The sequence below is a fragment of the Bombina bombina genome, chromosome 9, assembly GCF_027579735.1.
Source record: "Bombina bombina isolate aBomBom1 chromosome 9, aBomBom1.pri, whole genome shotgun sequence".
In the NCBI taxonomy this organism is placed as follows: Eukaryota; Metazoa; Chordata; class Amphibia; order Anura; family Bombinatoridae; genus Bombina; species Bombina bombina.
The window spans coordinates 82,303,420-82,320,064 of record NC_069507.1 but is presented as its reverse complement, the minus strand read 5'-3'; positions in this window follow the sequence as shown (position 1 = coordinate 82,320,064).

Below are 16,645 nucleotides of genomic sequence, written 5' to 3'. Positions count from 1 at the left end.
TGCTATGTTATCTATCTTTTAACATGCAAGGGTTGTTCTAGGCAATATGTAGGTCAAACCACACGTGCCTTGAAAGATCGCTTTCTTGAGCATTTACGCTCTATAGAGGACCCTGAGTCCACTACCCCAATATCTTTACATTTCAAAAAATGTCACAACTCTGACATTTCCCTCTTGACATTCCAGGGCATCCAATGTATCCCGAGACACCCCAGAGGGGGTAATAGAGGGATAACCCTCAGTAAAAGAGAGGTTTTTTGGATCTTTCAATTGGATACTCGAATGCCAACTGGTCTTAACTCAGAGTGGGATGTTAAGCTTTATGTGGATCAATAGTAAGCCTCATTTGAATTTTTTATTTTTTATTTTTATTTTTATTTTTATTCATTATCATTTTTTTCTTCATAACTGTTTTTCAACAAACAAAAAAAATTTATTTTTATTTTTGACATTGTTTATCACTGTACCTTTAAATTGTTCATCACATTCTGCATCTAAAGAAATGTGTCTTTAATTGTTGTTTTTTAGAAACAATCACACACATGTGAATACTGCGTATCCCAAACGTTTTCAGTATATTATGGATGTCAAATAATATATATTAATATTAAGTCTTTTTTGACTTTTTGGGTTTGCAGTATACTGAGCGTGTTATTTCCAACAATCCCCCTAGTGTGTACCTAATTATTCCTATATGTGCAGTTTCTCCATATTTGCCCTGTTTTGCTTACATTTAATTGGCTAGGCAATCACCTAGGAGGTGTTTACCTGTGCATATAAACTCAGGAATTATGGGTACACACTAATGGTCACTGAGGAGCTAAGGAGCTAATGCATATTATGTGCTTAATGCACTAAGAAACGCGTCTGACCTTTTTTTTTTTTTTTTTTTCCTAATCTGACCTGAGCTGCCAACCGTATTATTTTTGATGCCCTATACATTTGTAATGTAATGTGATTTGTTACAATAAACAAGTCGAATCAAATATTATCTTTCTATTCTTTTACCTACCTGGGTGCGCTGACTACTAACATAGTTGATTGAATTTGGAGCGCAGGTGGAACGTTCCTGTCCTCGCACCAGTTGGGTGAAGCAGTGACGTCATTACGACGCATTGGAGGGGGTGTGACTCTCTACGTGAAGGCCACTGCAGGGTTCCTGGTAACCTTTTGCCGCATCGAGTGCAGTGTCTGAGCGCTTCCTGGAACTTTTGATTGTTGATTTTCCGCCGCATCGGAGGGTAAGCTGCACGGACACTAGTTTGATTTCAAGGCACTATTATTGACTGCATGTGATATAAGCCGTAGATACACCCTGAAGATTATTACAGTTTATTATTGATATTTACACAGTGTTAGGCATCTGTTATTGAAGTATACGGTATGGCAGCAGGGGGATATGTTTTACAGCAGTTTGTTGATGAAATAAGTGACAGTGAGGATCTGTTTAATACTGATATTATGGAACAGGAGGCTAATACCAATTTGGACAATCTGTTTTTCAAGATGGATACTTTGCTTAAACGAGATACCAGAATAGAACTGGATATTAAGAGTTTCCAGATGTACCAAAAAGCCAAGCGTATACCACGTGGGCTGCGTATTAGGAAATTTCCTTCTTTCCAAGTTACCAATCAGGTGTTTATTGAAAAATGGAATCATGTTTTGACAACCTGTTCTCTGGCACTAATTGATCTTATTATTGAATTTAAAAAGACATTACGTCAGGAGTTGACTGCAGAAAAATTAAAATTGCAATCATTTTTGCGCCCACTTAGTGAAAACCCTGAATTTACAAAATATGACAACAAACTTAATAAAGTGATTACTGATTTTAAAAAAGATCTCTGGCACTTTAAGAAACAAAAGATACTCAGAGATAAGCAAGATTATGAACTTAACAAAGTTTACAAGTGGACCGTGTCAGATACTAGGAGACGGTATAGGAGAAACTCCAGAAATATAAATGCAGATAATAAGCAAGTAAGATTTGCAGACACTGACACGGAGTATGATTATGACTCTTCTGATCCTGAGACCACAAGTTCAATAAAAGAGTCTACTGCAGCAAGTGGATCCTTTTCCCTTGGCACTGATGTTGTGACACCCACTCTTTCACAGCCAAAAAACGGGCAGCGCCCACAGAAGCCCTATGTACGCAGAAAAAAGTACGCAGAGGGGGCCGAGGAGGGTCGCGCAGATCAACACCAAGACTCAGAGACATTAACACCGAAGTCTCGTCGATACCCACAGAGGAGGAAGGCCAATCCATCACAGAAATATGCTTAGACACTGATAATGTTATTAACCTTTCCTCCACAGTACTCACTAAACCACAGATAGAGGTACTATCCTTAGGTCTTGGTTTTTCCCCCACGGCACACTTTAAACTATTTGACACAATAGTTGATCTAAATAGATTTGTTAGATCTATTGTCCTCAAAAAGCATTTTTTGGGCTCAACTAGTCAGAGTATAGAAGTGGGGGAAAAACATGTTCAAAGAAAATTTGGTTTTGATTTTTCAGATGAATGTTCAGCATTAGATCTTTTGGCACTAGATAGAGAGAATTTGGATTTCTCTGATGTTCTGGCATCTGGTGATGTACAGGACATCACCAGGCTCAAGAGAAAATCTAAATTTTATCCTGTCCAGGCACGATCTAGTGCCATTGAAGTTTTCCAAAAAACTGTTGAACTAGAGTAAAAGAAATTGTCTGGTAGGGCTCTTAATCCCTATAAAGATAATTTGTCTAAGGCACAACATTTTGCAATTAAGCAATTACAGGCTAACTCTAAGTTAGTCATACGTAACTCTGATAAAGGGGGTAAGGTTGTTGTTTTGGACAGGCAGGCATATTTAACTGAGGCGTATAGACAATTGTTGGATACTACAGTGTATGAAAAGCTCAAATTTAATCCCATTTTCTTTTATAAATCTGAGTTACGTAACATATTGGTTACAGCATTAAATGAGGGAATTATTAAACAATCTAACTTTGACTTTCTATACACTGAGCATCCGGTCATGGCCATTTTTCACTATTTGCCGAAGGTCCATAAGCATGGCACCAACCCCCCAGGGAGACCCATAGTGGCAGGGATTGGATCCCTCAATGAACCCCTTTCGGAACTCATTGACGGTTATCTTCAACCATTTGTATTAAACCTCACAAGTTACATTAAGGACACGTCAGATGTTATTAGCCAGGTTGAAACCATTGAATGGCATAAAGAATTTACTTTTGTCACCATTGACGTGTGCTCACTGTATACTTGTATACCACATCAACAGGGCATACAAGCAATTGAATTTTTTTTGAATACCTATTCAAAATATGAGGAAAATTTGAAACTGTTTATCAAGACTTCTGTGGAATATTTGTTGACACACAATTTTTTCTTGTTTGAGGGGGAGTTCTATCTCCAGAGGCATGGGACGGCTATGGGGGCCAAATTTGCCCCCTCCTATGCCAACCTTTACATGGGTTGGTGGGAGCTGTCCCACGTCTATGGAGATAGAAACCCCTTCAGACAATTCATTCAATATTATGGTCGGTACATTGACGACATCCTTCTTATCTGGAAGGGCCCAATTGATCTTCTTGAACAGTTTCAAATTTATCTTCAGGACAATTTGTTGAATCTTAAATTCACTATGGAGGTAAACACATCTTCGATTTCATTTCTTGACATCGAGTTATGTGCTAATTTGCATACCTCCACTATAGAAACACAATTGTTCCGTAAATCTAGTGCAGGAAACACTATTTTGAATGCCCGGTCTTGTCATCCCAGACATACAATAAATTCCATACCCAAGTCCCAATATATCAGGGTTAAACGTAATTGCAGTAACCATGAGACTTATTCCAAATTTTCTGCAGAACTAACAGCCAGACTTATTGAGAGAGGCTATCCTAAGGACCTTCTTGAACGGACCAAACAGGAAGTAGATCAGTTTGACAGGAAAACTTTTTTCCAGTCACACAGATCTACTAAAATGAGTGGTTTCAATAAACTCAAGTTCATCACTACATACAGTGTTGAATTTGGGCAAATCTGTGATATAATAAGGAGAGCATTACCAATTTTAGATACTGATGAGAGTCTTAAGAGCATTGTGAGAGATGGCACATGCTTTGTGTCACGAAAATCACTTACTTTAGGGAATATTCTCTCTCCCTCCATGTTGCCACGGACACCACATACACAGAATTGGCTTTCAATTAAGCCAGGGTTTTTCAAATGTGGGAGCAGGAGGTGCAAATCTTGTTCTCATGCTTCTTTTGGGACAAGCTTTGTATCTTCTGCTAATGATAAGAGTTTTCAAATTCGGGAACACATGACTTGTAACTCTTGCTATGTTATCTATCTTTTAACATGCAAGGGTTGTTCTAGGCAATATGTAGGTCAAACCACACGTGCCTTGAAAGATCGCTTTCTTGAGCATTTACGCTCTATAGAGGACCCTGAGTCCACTACCCCAATATCTTTACATTTCAAAAAATGTCACAACTCTGACATTTCCCTCTTGACATTCCAGGGCATCCAATGTATCCCGAGACACCCCAGAGGGGGTAATAGAGGGATAACCCTCAGTAAAAGAGAGGTTTTTTGGATCTTTCAATTGGATACTCGAATGCCAACTGGTCTTAACTCAGAGTGGGATGTTAAGCTTTATGTGGATCAATAGTAAGCCTCATTTGAATTTTTTATTTTTTATTTTTATTTTTATTCATTATCATTTTTTTCTTCATAACTGTTTTTCAACAAACAAAAAAATTTTATTTTTATTTTTGACATTGTTTATCACTGTACCTTTAAATTGTTCATCACATTCTGCATCTAAAGAAATGTGTCTTTAATTGTTGTTTTTTAGAAACAATCACACACATGTGAATACTGCGTATCCCAAACGTTTTCAGTATATTATGGATGTCAAATAATATATATTAATATTAAGTCTTTTTTTGACTTTTTGGGTTTGCAGTATACTGAGCGTGTTATTTCCAACAATCCCCCTAGTGTGTACCTAATTATTCCTATATGTGCAGTTTCTCCATATTTGCCCTGTTTTGCTTACATTTAATTGGCTAGGCAATCACCTAGGAGGTGTTTACCTGTGCATATAAACTCAGGAATTATGGGTACACACTAATGGTCACTGAGGAGCTAAGGAGCTAATGCATATTATGTGCTTAATGCACTAAGAAACGCGTCTGGCCTTTTTGTTTGTTTTTTTTTTCCTAATCTGACCTGAGCTGCCAACCGTATTATTTTTGATGCCCTATACATTTGTAATGTAATGTGATTTGTTACAATAAACAAGTCGGATCAAATATTATCTTTCTATTCTTTTACCTACCTGGGTGCGCTGACTACTAACATAGTTGATTGAATTTGGAGCGCAGGTGGAACGTTCCTGTCCTCGCACCAGTTGGGTGAAGCAGTGACGTCATTACGACGCATTGGAGGGGGTGTGACTCTCTACGTGAAGGCCACTGCAGGGTTCCTGGTAACCTTTTGCCGCATCGAGTGCAGTGTCTGAGCGCTTCCTGGAACTTTTGATTTTAAAATACATGACATCCTACTATCAGATCATGCACCTGTGGAGCTAACACTGGGAACCCGGGGGCCGTGGTCCAATAGGAACATCCTTAGATTCCCTACATATTTATCTACTTCAGAGGCATTCTCTAGATTTTTGCGACACACTTGGACAGACTTTGTCACAGACAACGCTGCTCATGTAGATGACACACAGTTCTTCTGGGACACAGCGAAAGCGGTGTCTGCGGGGGCCATAATCTCTTATGTCTCGAAACTGCGACATAACATACAATATAAATATAGATCCTTGCAGAGACAGTTGGGACTGACTTACCAATCTTACTCACAAGCTAAGACAAAAACAAACTATGAGACATATATAGCGAGTAAAGCAGAGCTGGAGGCCTTTATGAAACAACAAACCACATCTGGGCTACTGAAGACTGCGGGTAGATATTACAGGTTCGGGAGCAGAGCGGGTAAAATGATCGCGTCTCTGACAAGACCGCAGACATCTAGGACCAACATAGCAGCAATTAGATCACGAGGCGTGACACACACTAAACCGGCTGACATAGCACAATGCTTTGCACAGTTCTTCACAGAATTATACACAAACCAAGACAGAGCCCCGGAGGGTGTCCAGGCTCAGTTTTGGCAATCAATACAACTCCCTCAAATAACGCAAGAGCAGAGTGATGCACTCAATGCCCCCATAACTGTGGAGGAGTTGATATCTACTCTAAGGTCTCTGCCGACGGGCAAGGCGTCGGGCCCTGACGGCCTACCGGCTGAATTCTATAAGTTGCTTCAACCCCAAATCACACCCACTTTGACCAATTTGTACAATGCTCTACTACATACGGAAGCATCTCCCTCCAATAACTTCACGGTGGCTCACATTACACTTATTCCCAAGCCAGGGAAAGATCTCTCCTTACCAGGGTCTTACAGGCCAATATCGCTGTTGAACACGGACTACAAACTGTTCATGAAGAGTCTAGCGAACAGACTAAAAGTAGTCCTTCCAGACATTATACACCCTGATCAAACGGGTTTCGTGTTCAAACGCTCGTCAGTGGTGAATCTCCGTAGGGTGCTGCAAGTCATAGAGCACTATTGGATAAAGGGACAGGAGAGTTCTGAGGGGGTCAAATCGGAGGCCTTCCTGCTATTCTTGGATGCAGAGAAGGCCTTCGACAGGGTGGAGTGGCCTCACCTAGTAGATTCCATGTACAAATTCGGCTTCAGGGGTCCATTTCTAGAGATCATAAACAAAATGTATCAACACCCGACAGCACGGGTTATGGTGAATGGGCTTTTTTCATCAGATTTTCAGTTACAGAGAGGCACCAGACAAGGGTGCCCTCTGTCGCCGTTGCTTTTTAACATAGCATTGGAACCCTTGGCTTTGAAGCTGCGGCAAATTTTTCCAGGAATAACGATAAAAGGGGTTTCCCTGCACTTGGTGTTATACGCCGATGACATGCTGCTCTTTGTGGATACGCCTTCCGCGCATATATCCCATATACTACGCACAATTGCGGACTTCGGCACCTTCTCAGGCTACAGAATAAACGCTGCAAAGTCGGAGATTTTGTGGCTGCAGAGACATCAGAATGTGAATCACTCCTATCCGTTTGTGGAGATATCGGGAGGACTCACCTACCTGGGTATTAAGTTGCACCGGGACCCGTCTAAAATGTATGATCTAAATATATCTTCCAAGTGTTTGGAGCTGGTCTCCTTGCTGATGAACTGGGCTAACCTCCCCTTGGGCTTATCTGGTCGTATCAGTCTGACTAAAATGACGATCTAACCCAAGATTTTGTATGCCCTACTTATGTTGCCATTTCTGATTACAAAAAGGGATTTAAAGATACTCACCCATGCAGTATCGCGATTCATATGGAGGGGTGGCAAATCACGGATTGCTACAGACAAACTACACCTCCCATTCCAGGGGGGAGGCCTGGGTCTTCCAAATCTAAAACTTTACAATTGGGCGGCGCTGGCCAGACTAGTAACTGACTGGCAACTAACTACGAATCACTTCTCCGAGCCGACTCTGGAGGAAGCGATTCTTGCACCTCTGAAGCCGGCCTACCTTCCGTATGCAAAATTATTGTCCCTGCCACCTGCAATTGCCTGTAGTGTACTATATCGAGACCCGCTGAAAGCATGGCAAATGATTCACAAGTTCTTGGGGGTGGCCAGCCCTCCCCCTAGATACATACCTATTGCCGGAAATGCGGATTTCCCAGCATGAAGTGAGCATGAACCATTTCTCATATGGAAAACCCTCGGTATCAGAGTCTTGGGGGATGTTTTGGACCCTCTGCTTCACACTATACGCTCTTTTCAGGAGCTACAGGCCAAATACCGGATCCCGCACCGGCATTTCTATGCATATCTCCAACTACGACACTATGCAACGTCCCTACAGACAACCAACGCTGGTTTCTGGGACCCATCGCCTTTCGCCATAGCGCAGACACTATTTCAGGTGGGGAGATTTTCTCTCTCGCACTTCTACACCCGCCTGGTGAGACAAACAGAGACTCTAATCCAAACCAACATGCTGACGAGACTGGTCGCGGACCTTTCAATGGCGGTGACGGTACAAGACTTAACGGACAGCCTAGACCTTGCAAGACAGGCTACATTTGCGATTACTCTCAGGGAGGCGCAGGTCAGACTACTTCACAGAGATTATATCACACCTCATAGACTATTTAAATGGAGTGATTGGTACCCCAACCGATGCATTAAATGTAGCAGTGTATCCCCCTCTTTCCTACATTATTGGTTTGCCTGCCCGATTACCAGACGCTTCTGGGGCCATATGCAATACTGGGTTACAACCACGTTCCATATAGAGATAGAGATAACAACAGCGGAGATTTACCTCTTTAAGTGGGGCGACGCACATAAACGACACCATCAGATACTAACATTATGCATGTTGCTGGCGAGGAAGTGCATCTTGTCTAGATGGACCTCCAAACATCCTCCAACTATAGCTCAGTTTAAACGTTTACTAATCAGACAGCTATACATAGAGCAATATGATGCACGCTTAGATACAATGCGTAGACTAAGGCCATTTTGGAAAAAATGGTGTCCGTTTATAAATACCCTACACAGGGACCTGAAAGACCAAATCCTAAAACCGTTCTTACACTCCGAAATACTACCCTCGCTCAATATTGGAGAGGGTGGTGATGCATCATTGGTGCAACCTGACCCCCCTAATGAGCGTGCCAGCGGCGCGACTCTCCCAACGGAGATTACGCTTTTTTAATATTTCCCCCCTTCTTTTTTTTTTTTTTCCTCTCTCTCTCTCTCTCTCTCTCTCTCCGCTCTCTTCCCCCTCCTTCTTCCCCTGTCCCTCTTCCATGAAGGGTAATCTCAGGGTAAATTTAAGGCTTTGTTGTTAGTATGTTATATAATGTTATACACTGTTTAGATGTTTGATAATTAAAAGAAAGAAAATTTTGTAAAATCAGGGCAGATATGACGGACTTTAACCTGTGATTATAAAGAGACTATTATTCAGATACACCAGGGTTAATTGAATCATTCTCGGATGTACGACCTACTATTCATCATGGAATAAAACTTTGTTAACACACCCCACCATGTCTTGCTCCGGGAACCTGTATCATCATGATGTATTTGTTATCGTGTAACTTGCATTTGCCAATGACCTTGCATCTGATTGTTCTGATTGTTCCTGTTGTATTTGTTCCTGACTAATAAAAAGAATTAAAAAAAAAAAAAAAAAATGTAAAGAGAGAAAGTAGGACAGTAATGGAGCACTCAAAAAAGAGAGCAAAAAAGGACAATGGAGGCTGTCCAGGGTAGATATGTGTTTAAAACTTAACATTTAATAATATTGATAAAAAAGGACTACTAATGTAGTGATGAATAAGACTTAGCTTAAAAACAGAATGTGGAGAGAGCTAGCATATCCATGTAGTGTAACCAATATACAGGGAGTGCAGAATTATTAGGCAAATGAGTATTTTGACCACATCATCCTCTTTATGCATGTTGTCTTACTCCAAGCTGTATAGGCTCGAAAGCCTACTACCAATTAAGCATATTAGGTGATGTGCATCTCTGTAATGAGAAGGGGTGTGGTCTAATGACATCAACACCCTATATCAGGTGTGCATAATTATTAGGCAACTTCCTTTCCTTTGGCAAAATGGGTCAAAAGAAGGACTTGACAGGCTCAGAAAAGTAAAAAGTAGTGAGATATCTTGCAGAGGGATGCAGCACTCTTAAAATTGCAAAGCTTCTGAAGCGTGATTATCGAACAATCAAGCGTTTCATTCAAAATAGTCAAAAGGGTCACAAGAAGCGTGTGGAAAAACCAAGGCGCAAAATAACTGCCCATGAACTGAGAAAAGTCAAGCGTGCAGCTGCCAAGATGCCACTTGCCACCAGTTTGGCCATATTTCAGAGCCGCAACATCACTGGAGTGCCCAAAAACACAAGGTGTGCAATACTCAGAGACATGGCCAAGGTAAGAAAGGCTGAAAGACGACCACCACTGAACAAGACACACAAGCTGAAACGTCAAGACTGGGCCAAGAAATATCTCAAGACTGATTTTTCTAAGGTTTTATGGACTGATGAAATGAGAGTGAGTCTTGATGGGCCAGATGGATGGGCCCGTGGCTGGATTGGTAAAGGGCAGAGAGCTCCAGTCCGACTCAGACGCCAGCAAGGTGGAGGTGGAGTACTGGTTTGGGCTGGTATCATCAAAGATGAGCTTGTGGGGCCTTTTCGGGTTGAGGATGGAGTCAAGCTCAACTCCCAGTCCTACTGCCAGTTTCTGGAAGACACCTTCTCCAAGCAGTGGTACAGGAAGAAGTCTGCATCCTTCAAGAAAAACATGATTTTCATGCAGGACAATGCTCCATCACACGTGTCCAAGTACTCCACAGTGTGGCTGGCAAGAAAGGGTATAAAAGAAGAAAATCTAATGACATGGCCTCCTTGTTCACCTGATCTGAACCCCATTGAGAACCTGTGGTCCATCATCAAATGTGAGATTTACAAGGAGGGAAAACAGTACACCTCTCTGAACAGTGTCTGGGAGGCTGTGGTTGCTGCTGCACGCAATGTTGATGGTGAACAGATCAAAACACTGACAGAATCCATGGATGGCAGGCTTTTGAGTGTCCTTGCAAAGAAAGGTGGCTATATTGGTCACTGATTTGTTTTTGTTTTGTTTTTGAATGTCAGAAATGTATATTTGTGAATGTTGAGATGTTATATTGGTTTCACTGGTAAAAATAAATAATTGAAATGGGTATATATTTGTTTTTTGTTAAGTTGCCTAATAATTATGCACAGTAATAGTCACCTGCACACACAGATATCCCCCTAACATAGCTATAACTAAAAACAAACTAAAAACTACTTCCAAAACTATTAAGCTTTGATATTAATGAGTTTTTTGGGTTCATTGAGAACATGGTTGTTGTTCAATAATAAAATTAATCCTCAAAAGTACAACTTGCCTAATAATTCTGCACTCCCTGTAGATACTGTCAAGGAAAATATTCACAATTAACAATAAGACTTAGGCAGATATATACCAAAAAAATGCTCATGGATTGCACCAGTAACTGACTAAAAAAAGAAGAATGACCCCCACACAAATTAAATCTATCTAGGTGCAATGCTGCAGCGGTATAAATCTGTCAAAGTCATGCTAAATACAATGTCATAGATGTGACACTATCAGGAAGAAAATAAAGCGGGGAGCTAAGCTATCATTGCGGTAAAGACAGGACCCAGTGATCCATCTCAGCGTCCCACGTGGAGCGATGCCGAGACCAGTCTGTTAGAAGCAGCAGCTACAAATGTTTCGGCGTGCACGGCTGCACGCTGCCTAGATTTAAAGAACCAGTAACTGATTATTGGAACTCCCATCTGAAAGGCACAGGTGTGGGAGTTCCTATAAATGGATACTCAGTGCTTCACTCTGCACTGAGTTATTGCCTTGGAAGGTGCTTTCCTGGTTCCTGCTCCTCTTCTTCTGCTAAGAGTAAGACCAAAGACCTCTGCTAACAAACTTGGGTATGCTATACAGCCGCTGGGACCAAAGACCCCTGTTTTAATGCTGATGTATGTTTCTGCTTCTGCTGAGACTAAAGACCTCTGCTGACATACTTGAGTATACTATACAGCCGCTGGGACCAAAGACCCCTGTTTTAATGCTGATGCATGTTTCTGCTTCTGCTGAGACTAAAGACCTCTGCTGATATAATTGGGTACTGCCGCTGGGACCAAAGACCCCTGTTGTAATGCTGATGTATGCTTCTGCTGAGACCAAACACCTGTGCTGACATACTTGGGTATGCTATACTATCGCTGGGACCAAAGACCCCTGTTGTAATGCTGATGTATGCTTCTACTACTACTGAGACCAAAGGCCTGTGCTGACATACTTGCGTATGCTATACTGCCGCTGGAACCAAAGACCCCTGTTGTAATGCTGATGTATGCTTCTGCTGAGACTAAAGACCTCTGCTGGCATACTTGGGTATGATATACTATCGCTGGGACCAAAGACCCCTGTTGTAATGATGATGTATGCTTCTGTTGAGACCAAAAACCTCTGCAGACATACTTGGGTATGCTATACTGCCACTGAGACCAAATATCCTTTTTATATATGTTTATTCTACAACTACTTGTGCCTACTCTCATAAGCTATCTTGTTCCTGGACATTTCACAAAATATCTTACCAACAGTACTCGCTGAGTTCTGTGCTTGTTGAGAGACATGTGTTCTATATTGCATTGTAAGATTTGTTCTGGTACAGTTCTGTTTCCGTATTTGATACATCTGTTTCTGCATATCATTTCTTCAGTAAAGATTACTCTAGAAAGACTTTCTTGTTTCTGGTTGTTATTCCTGCATACTGAGTTCCAGAAACGTCCCCTCACCTTACAGCTGTTCAAATCAACCAATAGGATTTAAGCAGTTCTCATCCTATTGGCTGATTTAAAAATTTCAGCCAATAGGAATGCAAGGTACCCCAATATAAAATGAGATCGCATGAAGAGGAGGCTCCGCATTAGACATCCGCGCCGCCGGCAAACACGCTCAGTGCCACCACTGCTCCACACCACCGGGATGAAGAAAGAAGATGACGCGCTGGATGAAGATGGAGCAACCTGGCAGAAGACCTTCACCGCCGGACTTCAGGAACGGTGAGTATCTATTTTGGGGTTAGAGTTCGTTTTTTTTCTTTTTGGTTGTTTTTTTTTTTTTAGATTAGGGCTTTTTTATTTTAATGGGCAGAAAAAAAACTGATTGCCCTTTTAAGGACAATGCACATACAAATGCCCCTTTAGGGGCAATGGGTAGCTTAGGTTTTTTTTTTGTGTTAGGTTTTTTTTTTGTTTTGGGGGGTTGGGTGGGGGTTTTACTTTTAGGGAGTAATTTGTAATTTTTTCAAAGTAAAAGAGCTGTAAAACGTATGGCAATGCCCTGCAAAAGGCCATTTTAAGGGCTATTGGTAGGCTAGTGTTAGATTAGGGGTGTTTTTATTTTGGGCTGGCTTTTTTGTTTTTATAGGGGTATTAGATTAGGTTTCATTTTTTTATTTTGGATAATTTAGTTTATTATTTTTTGTAATCTTAGATTTTTTTTATTTTTGTAATCTTAGGTTTATTTTTTATTTTTACTGTAATGTTAAGTTTTTTATTTTAATAGGACGATAGATTTTTTTTGTAATTATTTTTTTTTAGGAATATGGTCTTTTTATTTTCGGTAATGGTAGTTTATTTTGGCTTAAGTTAGGGGGCTTAGTGATTAGATTGATACTTTGCGTTATGGGGGGTTGGCGGATTAGGAGTTAATAACATTCAGCTAGATTACACGTTATGGTGTAATGGCTGTTCGCAAATAGCGTGTGCTTTATTTTCATTGCACACTTTTCATAACATCGGGATCACAAGTCTGAAAAGAACCTTGTTACGCATCACGGTAATACGAGTACCTTGTTTATTTACAAAGCATAATCACGGACGTGTAATGGATTCTCCCATAGAGATCAATGCAAACTGAAGAATAGACGTTGTTTTTTTCTTCTAACACTCGATATCGCGAGAACTACACACTGCTCTGTCATATTACTTATACAACATCATGGACACAAACACAAATCAGATCAAATGTACAAACAACAATCGCTCACACAACATAGCACATACGCATTCAACATTCACAATCCTTTACAACTAATACTACATAACATTTACACTAAACGAGGAATCGGAAAATACGTTGCGATCTGCATCACGGAACAAAACAACATGAAAAACTAATTGCACACTGATGCACAAACAAAACATTTAAATTGCTGATTAGAAAAAAATATTAAAAAATAAACATTTACAACACTTAACAAATACAATACGAACAGAATCAGATCAGAAATCAGCATTTAGATTTTGGGATACTAAATTAGGAGAATATTATGCAAAACGATCACTATGACATCATTGCATTATACACATTCCACAAATACATATGTGCATTTACAAACTCCATATGAGCATGTTCAAATTAAAACAACTACTCCACATTGCACACATACAAATCTTCACTAAAGCACACCTGAACCTCGTTTACTTTGCAAACCGGTACATCATTAAACATTTACATAGACTGTATTGCTTTTTCGAGATAGGTGCAGGTCAAGGCGTTGGAGGTTTCTGAGAGTTAGCGAGTTAGTTAGTGAGAGACAGAGAGAGTTAGTGAGTGAGAGTTAGTTAGTTAGTGAGTGAGAGTTAATTAGTCAGAGAGAGTGAGAGTTAGTTAGTGACAGACAGTGAGAGTTAGTGACAGAAAGTGAGAGTTAGTGAGTGAGAGTTAGTGAGGGAGAGTTATTTAGTGAGTGAGAGTTAGTTAGTTAGTGAGAGAGAGTAAGAGTTAGTGAGAGAGAGTGAGAGTTTGTCTGGGTGAGTGTGTGAGTGCTGTTTTTTTGTACATTACATAAACACGTTTACACCCAAACACATTCAATACATACATACCCATATCAGTAGCACTACATACCCATCCCATAGTTAGAATGTCTTTGATTTACAACAAATTATTGTTTTTTAATACCATTCACAGTTTGAGCACTTTTTACTTTTAGTTCATTATTTTGACCCCCTTTCATTTGGGCACTTTCACATTTGGAATGAGTATGATGGGAAGGAGGGCTAGGGGAGAGCCGAGGCAGGAGATTAGCGCAGAGCTCTTACAGCTTATTATGCAGCAGGTTACTCAGCAGGTTAGGAAAAAGGTTAGGGAGCAGGTTATGCAGGAGAGAGGGACAGGGAGGGGGAGAGGAACTAGAGAGGAAGGGGTAGAGGAAGGGGTGGGTGGGCCCAGCCACATTGTTGAAGATGAACAAGTGGCTGGGCCCAGTGGTGTAGGGCAGGAGCACAGACAGGGCGCATTACAGTCAGGACAACAGAAGCTCACATCACAGGGGAAGCCCAGGCAGAGGGAGGAGAGGTATACCACGGAGGAGAAGGAGGTCCTTATAGCAGCCTATATGGAGAGGGCTAGGAGACTGCAGGCACCGAAGGCCACACCTTCAGTTAAGAAAAAGTTGTGGCTGGAGATCACGGATGCCGTCAACGCAGTGGGGGAGTTCAGGATTGATGTCAAATCAATACAGCACCACTACCGGGACTGCAGAAGTGAACTCAAGACGATGTCGAGGGAAAATGAATACCATGCAGGGACCGGTGGTGGGCCGGAAGAGACATTTGTATACAGCCGCTGGGAGGAAATGTTGCGTTCAAACATCTCCGAGGTGGCCGTAGTCGGGATCGAAGGAGGAATTAATACCGGGAACCTGCCCCTCTCATCTGCTGGTAAGATCATTTAATAATCTCTTTACATCCACCTCATAATCCATTCACACACAAAAGAAAGGAGGGATATGACTAACGCAATTATGCTTTTTTCAACATTATTACGAGAAAGCATTTAGAATTAACTTGAGAAAGTTAGATTTGAAGAAAAGCCATCACATTTTGGATTTATTCTACAGATTAGGTGTGAATTTAAACAGATTTAAGACGCACGCAAAAATACATTCATAGTGACTATCTAGATAACCGAAAGACGGGTTTGCAAATACGTAAATCGTATTGATTGCTTTTGGTTACAATTGAATTATGAAGGCAGCCTCATTAATACACTTTCAAATATAAAACATTTACATCTTTATTTGGAACTGTGCTAATATCTCTATTTCTTTCATTTTCAAATATACAGAGTCTGAGGCTGGGGAGGAGGAAACACAGCATGAACAGGCTCCTCCTTCACCCAGGCATGAGAGTGCTGCAGAAGGTGACATGCCACCTCGGGGGGAAATGAAAGATATCCCTGCACCTTCCCCCCCAGAAGAAGCCCCCATGCAGAAGAGATCTCTGCAGCAGCCCCCTGTGCAACAGCAGCCCCCCGTGCATTAGTCCGCCATGGACCAGCATCCTACCATGCACTAGCTCCTCCTGAGGAGAACTTCCCCCCAGAGATACCAGAGGTGGAGCTGATGAGGTCCTTGAGGGAACAACAGGCACACAGAGAGTTCATGAGAAACACAATGAACCACCTGCTCGAAGGACAAAATAATATCTTGAAGGTCCCCTGGGAGGTGGCAAGCAGACCAGGAAGGGGAAGACCCTCATCTCCTGGACCCTCAGCTCCTGGACCATCTGCTCCTGGGCCTCCTCCATCTCCTTCTCTGCTAATTCAATCCACAACCACTCATAATACTCCTCCTCCCCTTCTTTCCCAACTATCTCCAAGGAGGACTCGTCGGAGGGGGCATTTGCATTCTCATGGGAAGAAAGGAAGGAGGAAGACGTAATTATGTATATCTATATTTTTTTAGGTATTTAATGTGTAAAGGATAGCTATGTGATGATGTTGTCTTCTTAAACTTGTGGAGCACACTCTGTATTAAATAGGCTTCTATTGGACCAGCTCCATGGAAGCAGATTGTTTGCAGAGTGTGTTTTACAAGTGTTTTGAGACAACATCATCACATGTTGTCC